Here is a 13,447-nt window from a genome sequence, read left to right on the forward strand (position 1 = left end):
TTTCTATATGTGCTTGTCCTGTAGGATTATGTGGTATATCTGTAATATGCTTTATGTTGTAATATGCAAAAAAAAAAACCTGTTTCATTTTACTACAGACATATGCTGGAGCATTATCAGTCTTAATTTATACAGGTATTCCCATGATGGCCATAACTTCTAATAAATGTATAATTACAGAATCAGCCTTTTCAGAAATTAAAGCAGTTATCCATTGAAACTCTGAATATGTATCTGTGGTATGGTGCACATATTTTAATTTTCCAAACTCTGCAAAATGAAACATGTATTTGCCAAGGTTTATTTCTTTGGGTACCTTTTGGGTTACTTCCTGCAGGTAATGGGGTTTGGCTCTAAAAAAAACAAGTAAGACATTCCCTTTATAATTTCCTTGGCTTGTTGCCAAGTGATAGAAAACAAAATCTTTCTTCAAATCTTTGCTATTAACATGGTGTTTCTTATGAAATTCTGAGGCTTCTTGTTGCGCCTGCCTCGACCAGCAAGGAAGACACAACCCCGAGCTCTTCTTCAAGCTGTTTTATTCAGGCCTTTTAATCTGTTTTCTTTGTTCTTCTACCCTAGGGAGAGCCCGCCCCAGCCTTATATAGGTCTCAGTCCACCAGCCACACTGCGCCACATGGGATTCCTGGATAGGTACACGTATGCCTTAGCAAGCCAAAATCTGAAACCAAGCCAAATAAGGTATTGCTTAGCACAAAGAGCGCTCGCCACCGGGAGGGCGGGGGGGCGGAAGCCAGCTCCATCTTAAGGGTGCAGCTTCCTGCAGCTCTCTACAGCTTCTAGCACACTTCCTATTAGTAACTGATCAATTTAATTATTACTTTGTGATAGAGGGCCTAGTAGACCCATATGGGATCTGATATGTGTTACATACAATGTGTGATTTCTATTTCTGATTACTTGTTGTTGAATAAATAGTGAATAAATAGTGAAGTTAATTCTGAATAATCTGGAATGAGTTGTAAAACAACTCTTTCTGCATATTGAGAATCAGTAACTATATTAAGAGATGCAGGAAAATCTAACAAAACAAAACAAAAAAACACATAAGAATGGCATATAGCTCTGAATTTTTAACTGAATCATAAGGGCTTTGAGCCACTTTATTGTTCCTGACTTATAACCTATCTTTCCTGGTTTATTTGCATCAGTGTAGAATGTAGGGGATCTAGAAATTGGCGTCCCTTTTACTATATGAGGGTGAATCCAATTAGTTCTTTTTATAAACAGATGTCTCTTTCTTGGGGATATTTGTTGTTAATTTCTCCCAAAAAATTACTGCAAGCTCTGTGCCAATGTTCATTTTTTTCTGCCCATAATGAGGCAATTTCAGCATTAGTAAAAGATATCAAGCTCGGTGGTGGTGGCACACACCTTTAATCCCAGCACTTGGGAGGCAGAGCCAGGCAGATCTCTGTGAGTTCGAGGCCAGCCTGGACTACAGAGGGAGTTCCAAAGCTACACAGAGAAACCCTGTCTCAAAAACAAACAAACAAACAAACAAAGTACCACAATTTCTGCTGGGTCTATTTCTGTTAATTGACAAATTCTTTTAAGAATCAATTCAGAAAAATTTTATATATGGGTCTTTAATATTTTAGTCTGTTTGTATGCTAAAATATCTATTCTAAGATATTATATTCTTTCTGCATAAGAATTCCTGTGGGAGAATGCATAGATGATAAAATAACCAGAATACAATCAAGCTTTGGCTCCAAGCAATCCAATGCACATCCTGTAATTTCTTCTCTACCAGAGCAAATTCTCTCTCAGACTTAGCTGATAATTTCTTGAACTATTTAAGTCTTTATCACCTTGTAAGGTTTGAAAGAAATTACTTAGCTCATGAGTAGTTAATCCAATTGTGGGCCTTAGCCCGTGCTTCCAGCAATTTTTGGAAATCATTAAGAGATTGTAATTGATCTCTCCTGATTTCTAATTTCTGTGGTCAAATTTTCAATAAACCTATCTTATATCCAGGATAATTGGTAGAATCTCCTCTTTGTATTTTTTCTGGAGTAATTTGTAATCCCCAGCAAGGCAAAATTCTCTTTACTTCATCAAATGTTTTTTCTAAGGTATATCTCTAAATCAGCCAGTAAGATATCATCAGTATATTGACAAATTTTAGATTGAGGAAATTGCTTATGAATTATTTCTAATGGCTGTTATAAAAATATTGACACAGGAGGGGCTGTTAACATTCCTTATAGAAGAACATTCCACTGATACCTTTTAACAGGCTGAACATCACTATAAGTAGGCACTGTGAAGGCACATTTTTATCCTGTTCTTGTAAAGGTATAGTTTAAAAAAAAAAGCAGCCAGGCGGTGGTGGCACACGCCTTTAATCCCAGCACTCGGGAGGCAGAGGCAGGTGGATCTCTGTGAGTTCGAGGCCAGCCTGGGCTACCAAGTGAGTTCCAGGAAAGGCGCAAAGCTACACAGAGAAACCCTGTCTCGAAAAAACAAAAACAAAAAAAAACAAAAAAAAGCAGTTTTTCAAATAGACCTTCCCTTAGGTAATAAAGAAAACAAGGAAATTCCAGGCTGTAAAGAGCCCTTTGACGAAATCACCTTATTTGTGGCTCTTAAATCTGTTAACATTTTCCATTTCCAGATTTTTTTTTAATGATGAGTACAGGAGAATTCCAAGAACTAGTTGATTCTTCAATGTGTTGAGCACTTAGCTGCTCTTGTACCAGCTGTTCTAGTGCCTGTAATTTTTCTGATGTCACAGGCCATTGTTCCACCCACACAGATTTGTCATTTAACCATTTTAAAGGTAGGGTTGTTGGTACTTTTAAAAGACCAACAGCTGTTGTGTCCTATTTATGTACAACCTGAATGGTCTGTGAATCTTCGTGATAATATCTTTTAACATTTTTCTTGGAAGCATATTTTATTTTATGGTTTGTTTATGAGATTGGAAGAATGTTAACCTGTGTTTTCCACTGCTACAACAAATCACTTCCCTATAAATTCATATGTTAGCCACATATGACTTTAATTTTCCTATTTGTCCTTCTGGCCCTATACACTCCCTCCATCTTGCACTTTGTTTCACTTGAGGTAAAGTTCCAATCCCTAAAGCTGAATATTTACCTCCTGAAAAGGCCAATTTGGATGCCAACATTTTGGTGAAACTATTTACATCTAACTCCTGTGTCTAGTAAACTTTTAATTTCAATATCATTTATTTGTTTTTTATTTTTAGTTTTTTGGAGCTGAGGACAGAACCCAGGGCTTTGTGCTTGCTAGGCAAGCACTTCACCACTGAGCTAAATCCCCAGCCCTCATTTACTTGTATTTTTAAGTTTGGTCTCTTATCATTTGTAGCAGTGTGCCAAAAATACTTGTTTTCTTGTTTCTTCTGAATTTTTTGTTTTATCTACTGAAGCTGTTCTATCCTTGATTACATCCAGATCAGTGTTGTTTTTAATAACAGGTATTAAGTCTTAATTGTTCTGTTTATGAGTTTCTCCAATGATAACAGGTAATTATTAAACCAAATTTGATATCAAGGCCTGTGGGAGGCCCCTTAGGGCATTTTGATGGCAAAGGGTTACCTTGCCTTTCCTTTGTTGATCTGAATTCATTAGTATAATATCAGCCTTTGTCTACCTTCTGCATATACCAGAAGGCTGGGGCCTGCTATTTGGATTATCTACAGAATAATCATTGTTTCTAGGACTGCCTTGCCTACAATCCCTTTTCAAATGACCTTGCTTACCACAATTAAAACATCTGACATTTGGACTTTTCTTAAAACTTTTAGAAATTATTTCTCTTATAAGAGTAACATTATAAACATGAGATCCAATATCAGATCCAATGTTGGTGCTGATCTTGCCTTTAAAGGTCTAATCACCCTTTTGCATTCTGAACAAAGATTCAATTAATGTTTGTCTGATTTCTGGATCTGATACTATTCTATTTACAGCTGAAGCCAATTTTCACAAAAGATCAATGAATTCTTCTTTGGGGCCTTCTATAATTTTAGTAAATGATTCAGGCCTCTTTCCTGATTCTTCAACCTTGTCCCAAGCATTTAAAGTTGCTAAATAACATAACACCAAGGCCAAGGCATTAGCATCAAATTAAAGCTGCCTTTGTAACTCAGCATATTGACCTTCACCTCAAAACTGATCTTGGGAAATATTAATACTCCCAGCTCTATTTTGTTGTTCTATAGCCCTAGCTTCCTCTTTTTACCATGTTCACCATTGTAGCTGAGAACTGGCTCCCAATATTGCTATTGCCAAACCTTTCCAGTTCTTTTCTGAGTTGACCATGAATTTAATCTCTGCTTCACATAGAGTGAATGCTTACTATATGAAACAATCACTTCCTTAAATCTCCTCAAATCTAATATTTTTATAGGACTCCTTTTTAACTTCTTAATAACCTTGGGGATGACTATCATCTACTGGTAGTTCTTGTATAGTAACTGGATAAGCTAAGTTTGATTTTCTAACATCCTTGTGCTGCTGCTCTTCAGTTTCATCATGTGGTGATGTAGTAGGTTCTTGTATAAATTCCTCTGTGTCTGAGTATTTTTCTTATTTTCATTTATAAGTTTTTCTAAGGCTTGTATGCTATCAATCCACTTCTCATATTTGGCACAAGAAACCAGTATGACTATTAAGGATAAATTATGAATTACCAGACTGCTAGTAATTATAATCGATATTATGTCAATCTCAATTAAGTAATATATCTTTTCATTTTCCACTTCTGTTTTCAAGTCACCCAGAGTAGCATTATACAGGGTCCTAATGTCCTCATATTATATTTCCCATCCTTAACGTGGGAAATCATTTTCCTTTTTTTATTACTTAACTCTCTCGTTGAGGACTTCCAAGGTGTCTTACCAAATATGTCTTCTCAGTTTGTTCATAGCTGGCATGATTTCTCTGTCCTTGTGGTCATGCCTCACATTGGGCACCAAATGGGTGTTAGTGTTTAAGAACAAAACATGTCTAAAAGTGGAAGATGGTGATGTTTGCATAGCAATGAATATGTGCTTAACAACAGAAAACCATACATTGCAACTTTCTAAGCTTGTCAATTTTATGTATATTTAATAATAAATTTAAAAGTGGGGAAAAGTAATGCATAAATCATTCTCATTCCATTTTGAATTTTAGCAGCACCCTGTCCCAGGTCTGCTTCCATGTAGAGAATGGCAGATCATTGTTAACCAGTAGCTTCTTCATTTGTTAAATATACACATTAAAAATTATTCTTTTTTATTTTATCTTAGTGAAGCAGAAGAGTTTAAACCAGATCCAAAGGCTAATGCACTAGAAGGTTGGATATTCTTCTTAACTTCTAGAAACTGATGAAAAAGTAACTTTTTTGACTATTTTGATAACTTAATTATTTCCTACTTGGAAAAAGTAAGTGTAGCCATGTGCAATCTAAAGTAGAATCAAATCCTTTAGAAATACAATAAATTAATCATAAAGTTACTAGTTTTGTCTGATATCTCAATCATTCTTATTTACTTGGCAGTTTTTCTTTCACTATTTTTCCAAACTCTGTATTGCTCCCAAATGATAATTCATAATACTCACTTGTGACGGCTTTTGATGATTTCGTATGTATAGAGTACATGAATGTGCTGTATTTCTTTGTGTCTTCTTATGATATAGTCCAAGTCCAAGTAGATAGTCTCATTCCCATTTTATGTATGATTATACTGAGTCAGAAAAGTTACGTTTAATTTGTTCCCCAATTGTAAGCAATAAAGCTGAAACTCAACAGAGATCCTCTGCCCCACTAAAAATGGGTCTCTGAGAAATGTTGCTTGTCAGTTTATTTCTGCTTCCTTGTTTGATTGCTGTGTTGATCTCCCTTGGAACCTCCAGCAGCTTTGTGATTTGAAATGGTTCCACTAGATTTTCTCTGAGTATTACAACAAAGACGCCCTGTTTTAAAACATCATCACTTTCTTATTTATTTCTGTTATGTGTTTTGTTTTTGAGACAGAGTCTTACTCTGTACTTCTAGCTGGACTGGAACTCGTTACAGAGACCAGGCTGGCCTTGAACTCACAGAGATCAGACTGCCTCTGCTGAGATTAAAAGTGTGTGCCACCATGGCTGACTCACTTACCTTTTTGTAGTTAGATAAATATAAAGTATGTTAAAGTTGAGAAGGCACTTAGGGACTATCATTAAAGTAATCTCTCTTTTATAGGTTAAAAAAATAGGCACAGGGATTGAGTGGCTTGGCATAGATGTAGTCATGCTGATGAAACTTTATGAGTGTAACTTCTGAAATTACCAGGAGACACAGCCTCACAGCAAATTCCCTGTTTCTTTGGCTCCTACAGACTTTCTGCCCTCTTTTTACAGTGTTCCTTGAACCTTAGGCACAACAGTTGTTTTGTAGATATTCCACTGGGACTGATTTTAATTAGTACACAGAAACATTAAAGTACATAAAATTTATATAATGCAGCACCCTATTGGTTAATACATACACCTGCAGGTATATGTATGCATATATATATTATTGTATTTAAATTAGGGTAAAACTATTTGTCTCTTAAAGAAGTTATCATTTCTTTATTGTAACTTCAAAATTAATTTGAGCTATCTTTATAGCCATTTTCTATATGCACCATAAGTATCAATGATTCAACTTCTGGGTATAATAAGTGTTTTCTATGGGAATTTCAATAAGACTTTAAACTTAGTAATTATCTCTATGCTGTGACAGTAAATGACTAAAATTTTAATTAATAAAACAAGCAACCCAAAGTACCTGATAGAACTGAATGTGAATTTTTTTCCTGTTAAATTTTTAGGAGATGTATCATTATGATGGTTATCAAGTAGATAACAAAGCCAATATGAGTTATACAACAAAATTATGAACCAGGTTGTCCGCTGTCTAAGGCACATTCAGACAGCTCATGTCTCAGCAGTTCATATAGTCTCATTACCTATGAAGTGTTATTTCTGAACTTTTATTTTTAATCATTGTGAAGTTAGAAAAGAAACTAAGATACTTCCATGGATAGGTTTCTTTTGTTTTGATAAACATCACCACCAAGAACAACCTGGGAAGGAAAGTGTTTATTATAGCTTGTAACTCTCAGGCTAACAGTCCATCATAGAGAGATGTCAAGGGCAGGAACACAGAAACAGGAACTACAACAGAATCCATGGAGGAATCCTTCTCACTGCCTTGCTCCTCAGGGTTTGCTTAACCTACTTTCTTATACAACCCAGGGCCATCTTGCCCAGCAGTGGCACTGTCCACAGTGATCTGGGTCCGTCCATATCAATCAGTAATCAAGACTTGCCTACAGATCAATCTTACAGAGACATTTTTTTCAACTAACATTCCCTCTTCCCAGATATGTCTGGGTTTGTGTTGACAGAAATTTATTACCATGGTTATTAAAAGTATTAATTATGATTTTAAAAATATTGATAGTAAATGTATTAATAATAAGTAAAAGAAAGAAAATATAATGAGGAAACTGTATGCAAGAATTGTATGAGTTCTGGAATCAAAGGCAAATTGCTGGACATTTCTGTGAGGCCTTTCCTTGGTCAGATTGTTTGGAGAGGAAGAGCCACTCTAAACTTTGGGCAGACCAGATAAAAGCTAGCAGGAAGCTCTCCTTTTGCCTGCTTGCCATTAGTTACTCTGCCTGGCAAGTGTATCTGTCCCATCCTGGCCACTGATGCATTTGTTTTTTGACATTAGGGCTCAGTTTTGGGCTTCCAATATGGACTGAAAATCAGGAACTCTCCTGGAATCTTCTGATCGTTTTTTGAGGATCTTTTCACCAGTATTCGAGGATGACATGGACTGGTGTTTTGAAGTATCTTTGCTGAACACAGTGTACTGAAATGTGAAGAAACCAGTGACAGGAAGTACTCTGGTAAATCCACAATTACAGAGAAACTAAAGGAAATTCTCTTCAACAATGACTGAGCCAAAGAAAAAATCAAAAATGCATTCTAAACATATCCTGAGAAAAATGAAAATCAAAATTTAATAAATCAGACCTGATAGGATTCAAAGAAAGAACACTAAAGGGGAATTTTACACAGATAAATGTCACCTTAAGAAATGGAAAAAAAGCGGGGCGGTGGTGGTGCGCGCACGCCTTTAATCCCAGCACACGGGAGGCAGAGCCAGGCGGATCTCTGTGAGTTCGAGGCCAGTCTGGGCTACCAAGTGAGTTCCAGGAAAGGCGCAAAGCTACACAGAGAAACCTTGTCTCGAAAAACCAAAAAAAAAAAAAAAAAGGAAAAAAAGCTAAAAAAACAATTTCTCTCTCAATTATTCATAAAAATAAGAACAAACGAATCTAAAAATTATCATATGAAATATAGATATCAAACAGAAATAAGTAATATAGAGAAAAAAGTCAGCAAATAAAAAGTTTCTTTGAAAAAAAATACAAGCTCAAAGACTCCTACTTAACCTAAGAAAGGAAAGAAGATTCAAATGAAGAGAATTAGAACAGAGGCCTCGGAAGCAAAAAACAATTACAATGAGCTATTATGAACAATCATGTACAATGGATCGCATAATTGGAGGAAAGAGATACATTCTTAAAGGCATGCAACCTTGCAAAATGTGAATCAAAGTGAATTTGAAAACACAGACAAATTAACTTCACTAAAATCATCTGATAGAAAAGCCCAGCAGCCTGTGCTTTCGTGGATGTAGTCTGCCAGTATTCAAAGAATAAGTAGTAATAATTATCCATAAGCTTTTCTAAAACATAGAGTATAAATACTTCCAAACTCTCATATTTTTAGATGTGAGCCTAGCCTTTAGTGGCCGAGCCATCTCACCAGCCCAGAGCCAGAAAGACAAACATGGTATGTACTCATTTATAAGTGGACATTAGTGGTAAATTAAAGGATAACCATGCCACAATCCATAGTCCCAGAGAGGCTAAGTAACAAGGAGGCCTCAAGGCAGGAGCATGAATCTCCCCGAGAAGGGGAAATAGAATAGATTCTGAGGGTATGCTAGGGGTGGGTGGGGATGGGGACAGGAGGAATGGGGTATGGGGGTGGGAAGAGAAAGCATTGGGAGAGACGACTGGAATTGGGGGCATTTCAGTGATAAGAAACCCAGTACAATGGAAACTCCCAGGAATATTAGGGTGACCCTAGCTAAGACTTCTAGTAATGGGGATAGGGATCCCAACCGGCCATCTCCTGTAACCAGGCAAGGCTTCCAGTGGAAGGAATGGGACCCCAGTCCAGCTACAAAGCCTGCAACCTACAATTTGTCTTGCTCATAAGGTGTGTTGAGCTAAAGGTAATACAGAGCTTGTAGGAGAAGCCAAAGACTGATCTAGCTTGAGACCCATGCCACAAGAGGGAGCCAACCCTCGACACTGCCTAGAGGCCTAGAAACCAGAGGCTAAATAAACACAGACCTAGAATAAAAACAAACATGACTAACCAAAAAAAAAAAAAAAAAAGTCAGTGAAATGATAAATGATTCCTGTACTTGTACACCAGAGCCCAGCATAATCATCACCAGGGAGGCTTCATCCAGCAATGGAAGGAAACAGATGCAGAGACCCACAGCCAAACGTTAGAAGGCATTTGTGGAATCCTGTGGAAGATGGGGAAGAAGCACGGAGGAGCCAGAGGGGTCAAGAACACCACAAACAAACCCACAGAATCAACCAATCAGGGGTCACAGAGGCTCACAGAGACTGAATCTACAATCAGGGAGCCTGCATGGGTCTGACTTGGGCCCTCTGCATATATGTTATGGTTGTGTAGCTTGGTCCTCTTGTGAGACTCTTAACAACGAGAATGGAGGCTGTCTCTGACTCTTTTGCCAGCTTTTAGGACCTTGTTCTGATGGGGCAATGTCTTTCTGTATGCTTCAAATATGTGTTGCTCTGATTGGTTGATAAAGCCACTTGACCTATGGCAAGGCAGGATAGAGGCAGGCGGGAAAGTCAAAGAGAGAGACAGAAAGAAGGCAGAGGGAGGCTCCAGCGAGCCGCCCCAGGAGCAACATGTAATGGGATGCAGGTAAAGCCATGGAAAATGTGGTGATACATAGATTAATAGTTATGGGATAATTTAAGATATAAGAGCTAGCTAGCAAAAGGCTTGAGCCATGGCCATCCAGTTATAATTAATATAAGCCTCTGTGTTTACTTGGGGGACGTGAGTGGGAGAGATTTGTCCTAACCTCCAGCAGGCCGGGACACAGGAAATCTTCCGACTACAGCATTCCTCCTACTGGGTTGCCTTGTCCAATCTTAATGAGGCGGGATGCCGGGGAGGGTTGCATAGTATTATTAAATGATATGCCATGTTTGGTTGATGTCCCTGGGAGGTCTCCCTTTTCTGAAGGGAAATGGAGGAGTGGATTTGGGGGAGGGGTGATGAGACTAGGAGGAGAGAAGGGAGAGGAAACTGCAGTCAGGATCTAATATATGAGAGAAGAATAAAATATAAATAATAAATACTTCCAAACTCACTTTTATGAGACTTGCATCACCCTGCTAACTAGAGTCAGACATGAGTCATCTGTTTTCTGGTTAAAACATTTTCAGTGAAATAAGCATTAACTATAATGAATTAACTTTATGAAATATTTTTAAGCTTATAATAATTTCAAGGCCTTTATTAGCAGACAACTGGTAGAAATATTACTGTATTTTACTTTAAATTGATCATATCAAGTTTGAGCATAAATTAACACATTGTATCTTTCCCAGTATCATAAAGGAAAGCTCTGGTCTTCACTGCACATTGCTATGTGACGGGGCCTACAAGAATGCTTTTAACTGAAGCTTTCAAAGGGTGAAGCGCACTTTTGTGAGGTATATAGTTTAATGTTAGTATATAATCTATAATCTTTACTTTGATGGGATAAAAATCCCTAGCTATACTTAACTGTATTGAATTTTTATTTTTAGTCAGGGCCCAACTCAGGCTAACCTCAAAATCACTATGCAGCACACACTGACCCACAACTTACAATCCTTGTTTTTTTAAGTCTCCCCAAATCTGGGGTTAAAGATGCTGGCTACCACACTCAGCAGGCATTTGGGATTTTTTTTTTTTTTTTTTTTTTTTTGCATTTGGGATTTTTGAGAGAAGTTTAATTTCAAAACTCTTAAAAAATTTCAGGAAAATGATAGCTGACAAGTGATTTGGGCAAAGAGGACACCAAAGAAACAAGACTCTCTAAACACAAGAGGACAGTCACACAGGTGAATTCACAGAGACTGTGGCACCATGCACAGGGACTTCACAGGCACAGGAAAGATGTCCTAATGCTGAGAGGGTAAGTGGACATATGTCCCCGTCCCTAACTCAGAAGCTGTCTCCAATTGATAACCACTCACAAATGAAAACTTAGTTCTCTCCAACAGTCTCACTGGGGATACAAACCACTCTTAAGCACAGGCCCCATGCCCAGAAGAAGATGGCCAACAGCAAATGTCCTCAGTGGCATCTTTGGAGGTTCTTTGTCTCATAAAGTTTTGTCATAGCTCTTTTTTTTTTTTAACCTTACAGATCCTTTGCATATGTTCAAATGGCTTCAGTTTTTCTGTTTTTATGGGATTCCTTTGGGTATAAATGTGTTTGTCTCCTTGTCTATATTTTTCCTCATGCTTTTTATTTGGCTTTTTTCCTTTTGTTTGTTTATTTATCCTAATTGGTTTTTTTTTTTTTGGCTTTATCTTATTTTATTTCGTTACTATTTTTTGGATGCCTGTTTGTTTTCTAACAAAAGACAGAAAAGGTATGGACTCTGATGGGAGGGAGGTGGTGAAGATCTTGGAAGATCCCATAATCAGAACAAAATGTATGAAAAAGAATTTATTATCAATAAAAAAAAAGAATGTCTGTAGCCTTCAGTTCAAAATTACAATAAGCATTATAGGATTACAATATGCATTAACTGATGATTACATTGGGATAAATAGTCTGACTAATTTAAATTAACAAGGGGGGAAATAAAAAGCATATTTAAACTTACCAAATCACATAATCTTTAGATACCAAACCAGTTTTCTAGGAATTCTAAGAATTAGTTCTTAGAAAATTAAAATAGAAACAAACATATATTTTATCATAGAATCCTAATCTAAATCATAATATATATTTATATACAGAATAAAATCTAGAAGACGGGGCTGGAGAGATGGCTCAGTGGTTAAGAGCATTGACTGCTCTTCCAAAGGTCCTGAGTTCAATTCCCAGCAACCACATGGTGGCTCACAACCACTTGTAATGATATCTGGTGCCCTCTTCTGGCCTGCAGGGACACATGCAGGCAGAATACTGTATGCGTAATAAATAAATAAATCTTTAAAAAAAAATTTAGAAGACATAAGAAAACATGTAATATGATCTTTATAAGTAGAAGTCTTATACTTAATGAGGGAAATCAAAACCATTGTATCATTTTAGAATATTCATTTAACAATATTTTCATTTAAAAATTTAGGAAACTAAAATTCTGGAAGAATTCATGCATTCCTTTTTAAAATGGCATTATTATCGTTGATTTTTATGTTTATGGTGTTTTGGCTGCATGGATGTCTGTGCACCATGTGTATGCAGTGCCCACCAAGACCAAACTAAGGCATTGAATCCCCTGGAACTACTGTTAGAGAAGGTGTGAGCTGCCATGTGGGTGCTGGAAATCAAATTGAGTCCTCTGGAAAAAACAGCAAATTTCTCTCTCCAGCCTCTGTTTCTTCTTTATTTGCTATTTATTATGCAAGTTTTCGACATTATCACTTTTCTTATAGTATAACATCAAAATTTGCCATCATAAGCCGGGCAGTGGTGGCGCACGCCTTTAATCCCAGCACTCAGGAGGCAGAGCCAGGCGGATCTCTGTGAGTTCGAGGCCAGCCTGGTCTACAAAGCGAGTTCCAGGAAAGGCGCAAAGCTACACAGAGAAACCCTGTCTCGAGAAAAAAAAAAAAGAAAAGAAAGAAATACCTTTAAAAAAAAATTTGCCATCATTAGCCAAAGATATACAGGCAAAAGTATAAATTTAATGATAAAAAACTACTTAATGATATAAACCCACTTGCTATATTTGCTTCTATATATCAAATACATTTGTTTAGGTAAATGTGAAATAATAATTTCATTTATAATTTTATAGCCTCATAGAAGCACTTCATTATTTTCAAAAGAGTGTCAGACAATCGTGTGAACATGAGAATGTTTCTTACTCTTCAGACTTAAAGTGGAGATTTTAAACACACATTGCCTGGAAAAATAAAGATCAGAAAAAGAAAATCATTTCTAATTCTATCACTAAAACTTATTAAATAGTATATAAAGGCATCATTAAAATATTTCAGATTGGATTGTATCCCTCTAAAAATAATACTTCTAGGTTATGCTTCAAATAACCTGGGAGTCCATGTTTGATTGTT

At 36.7% G+C, this 13,447-nt stretch overlaps 1 long non-coding RNA gene across 1 annotated transcript; it reads left to right on the forward strand.

The window, feature by feature from the left end:
• Positions 1–10,532: 10,532 nt before the first annotated feature.
• On the forward strand, positions 10,533–11,641 carry LOC131902278 (uncharacterized). The gene is made up of 2 exons (XR_009377046.1): positions 10,533–10,861; positions 11,172–11,641. It is a non-coding gene; the product is annotated as an uncharacterized LOC131902278 (long non-coding RNA).
• The last annotated feature ends 1,806 nt before the right edge of the window (positions 11,642–13,447 follow it).

The sequence above is a fragment of the Peromyscus eremicus genome, chromosome 1 (assembly GCF_949786415.1).
Source record: "Peromyscus eremicus chromosome 1, PerEre_H2_v1, whole genome shotgun sequence".
NCBI lineage: Eukaryota > Metazoa > Chordata > Mammalia > Rodentia > Cricetidae > Peromyscus > Peromyscus eremicus.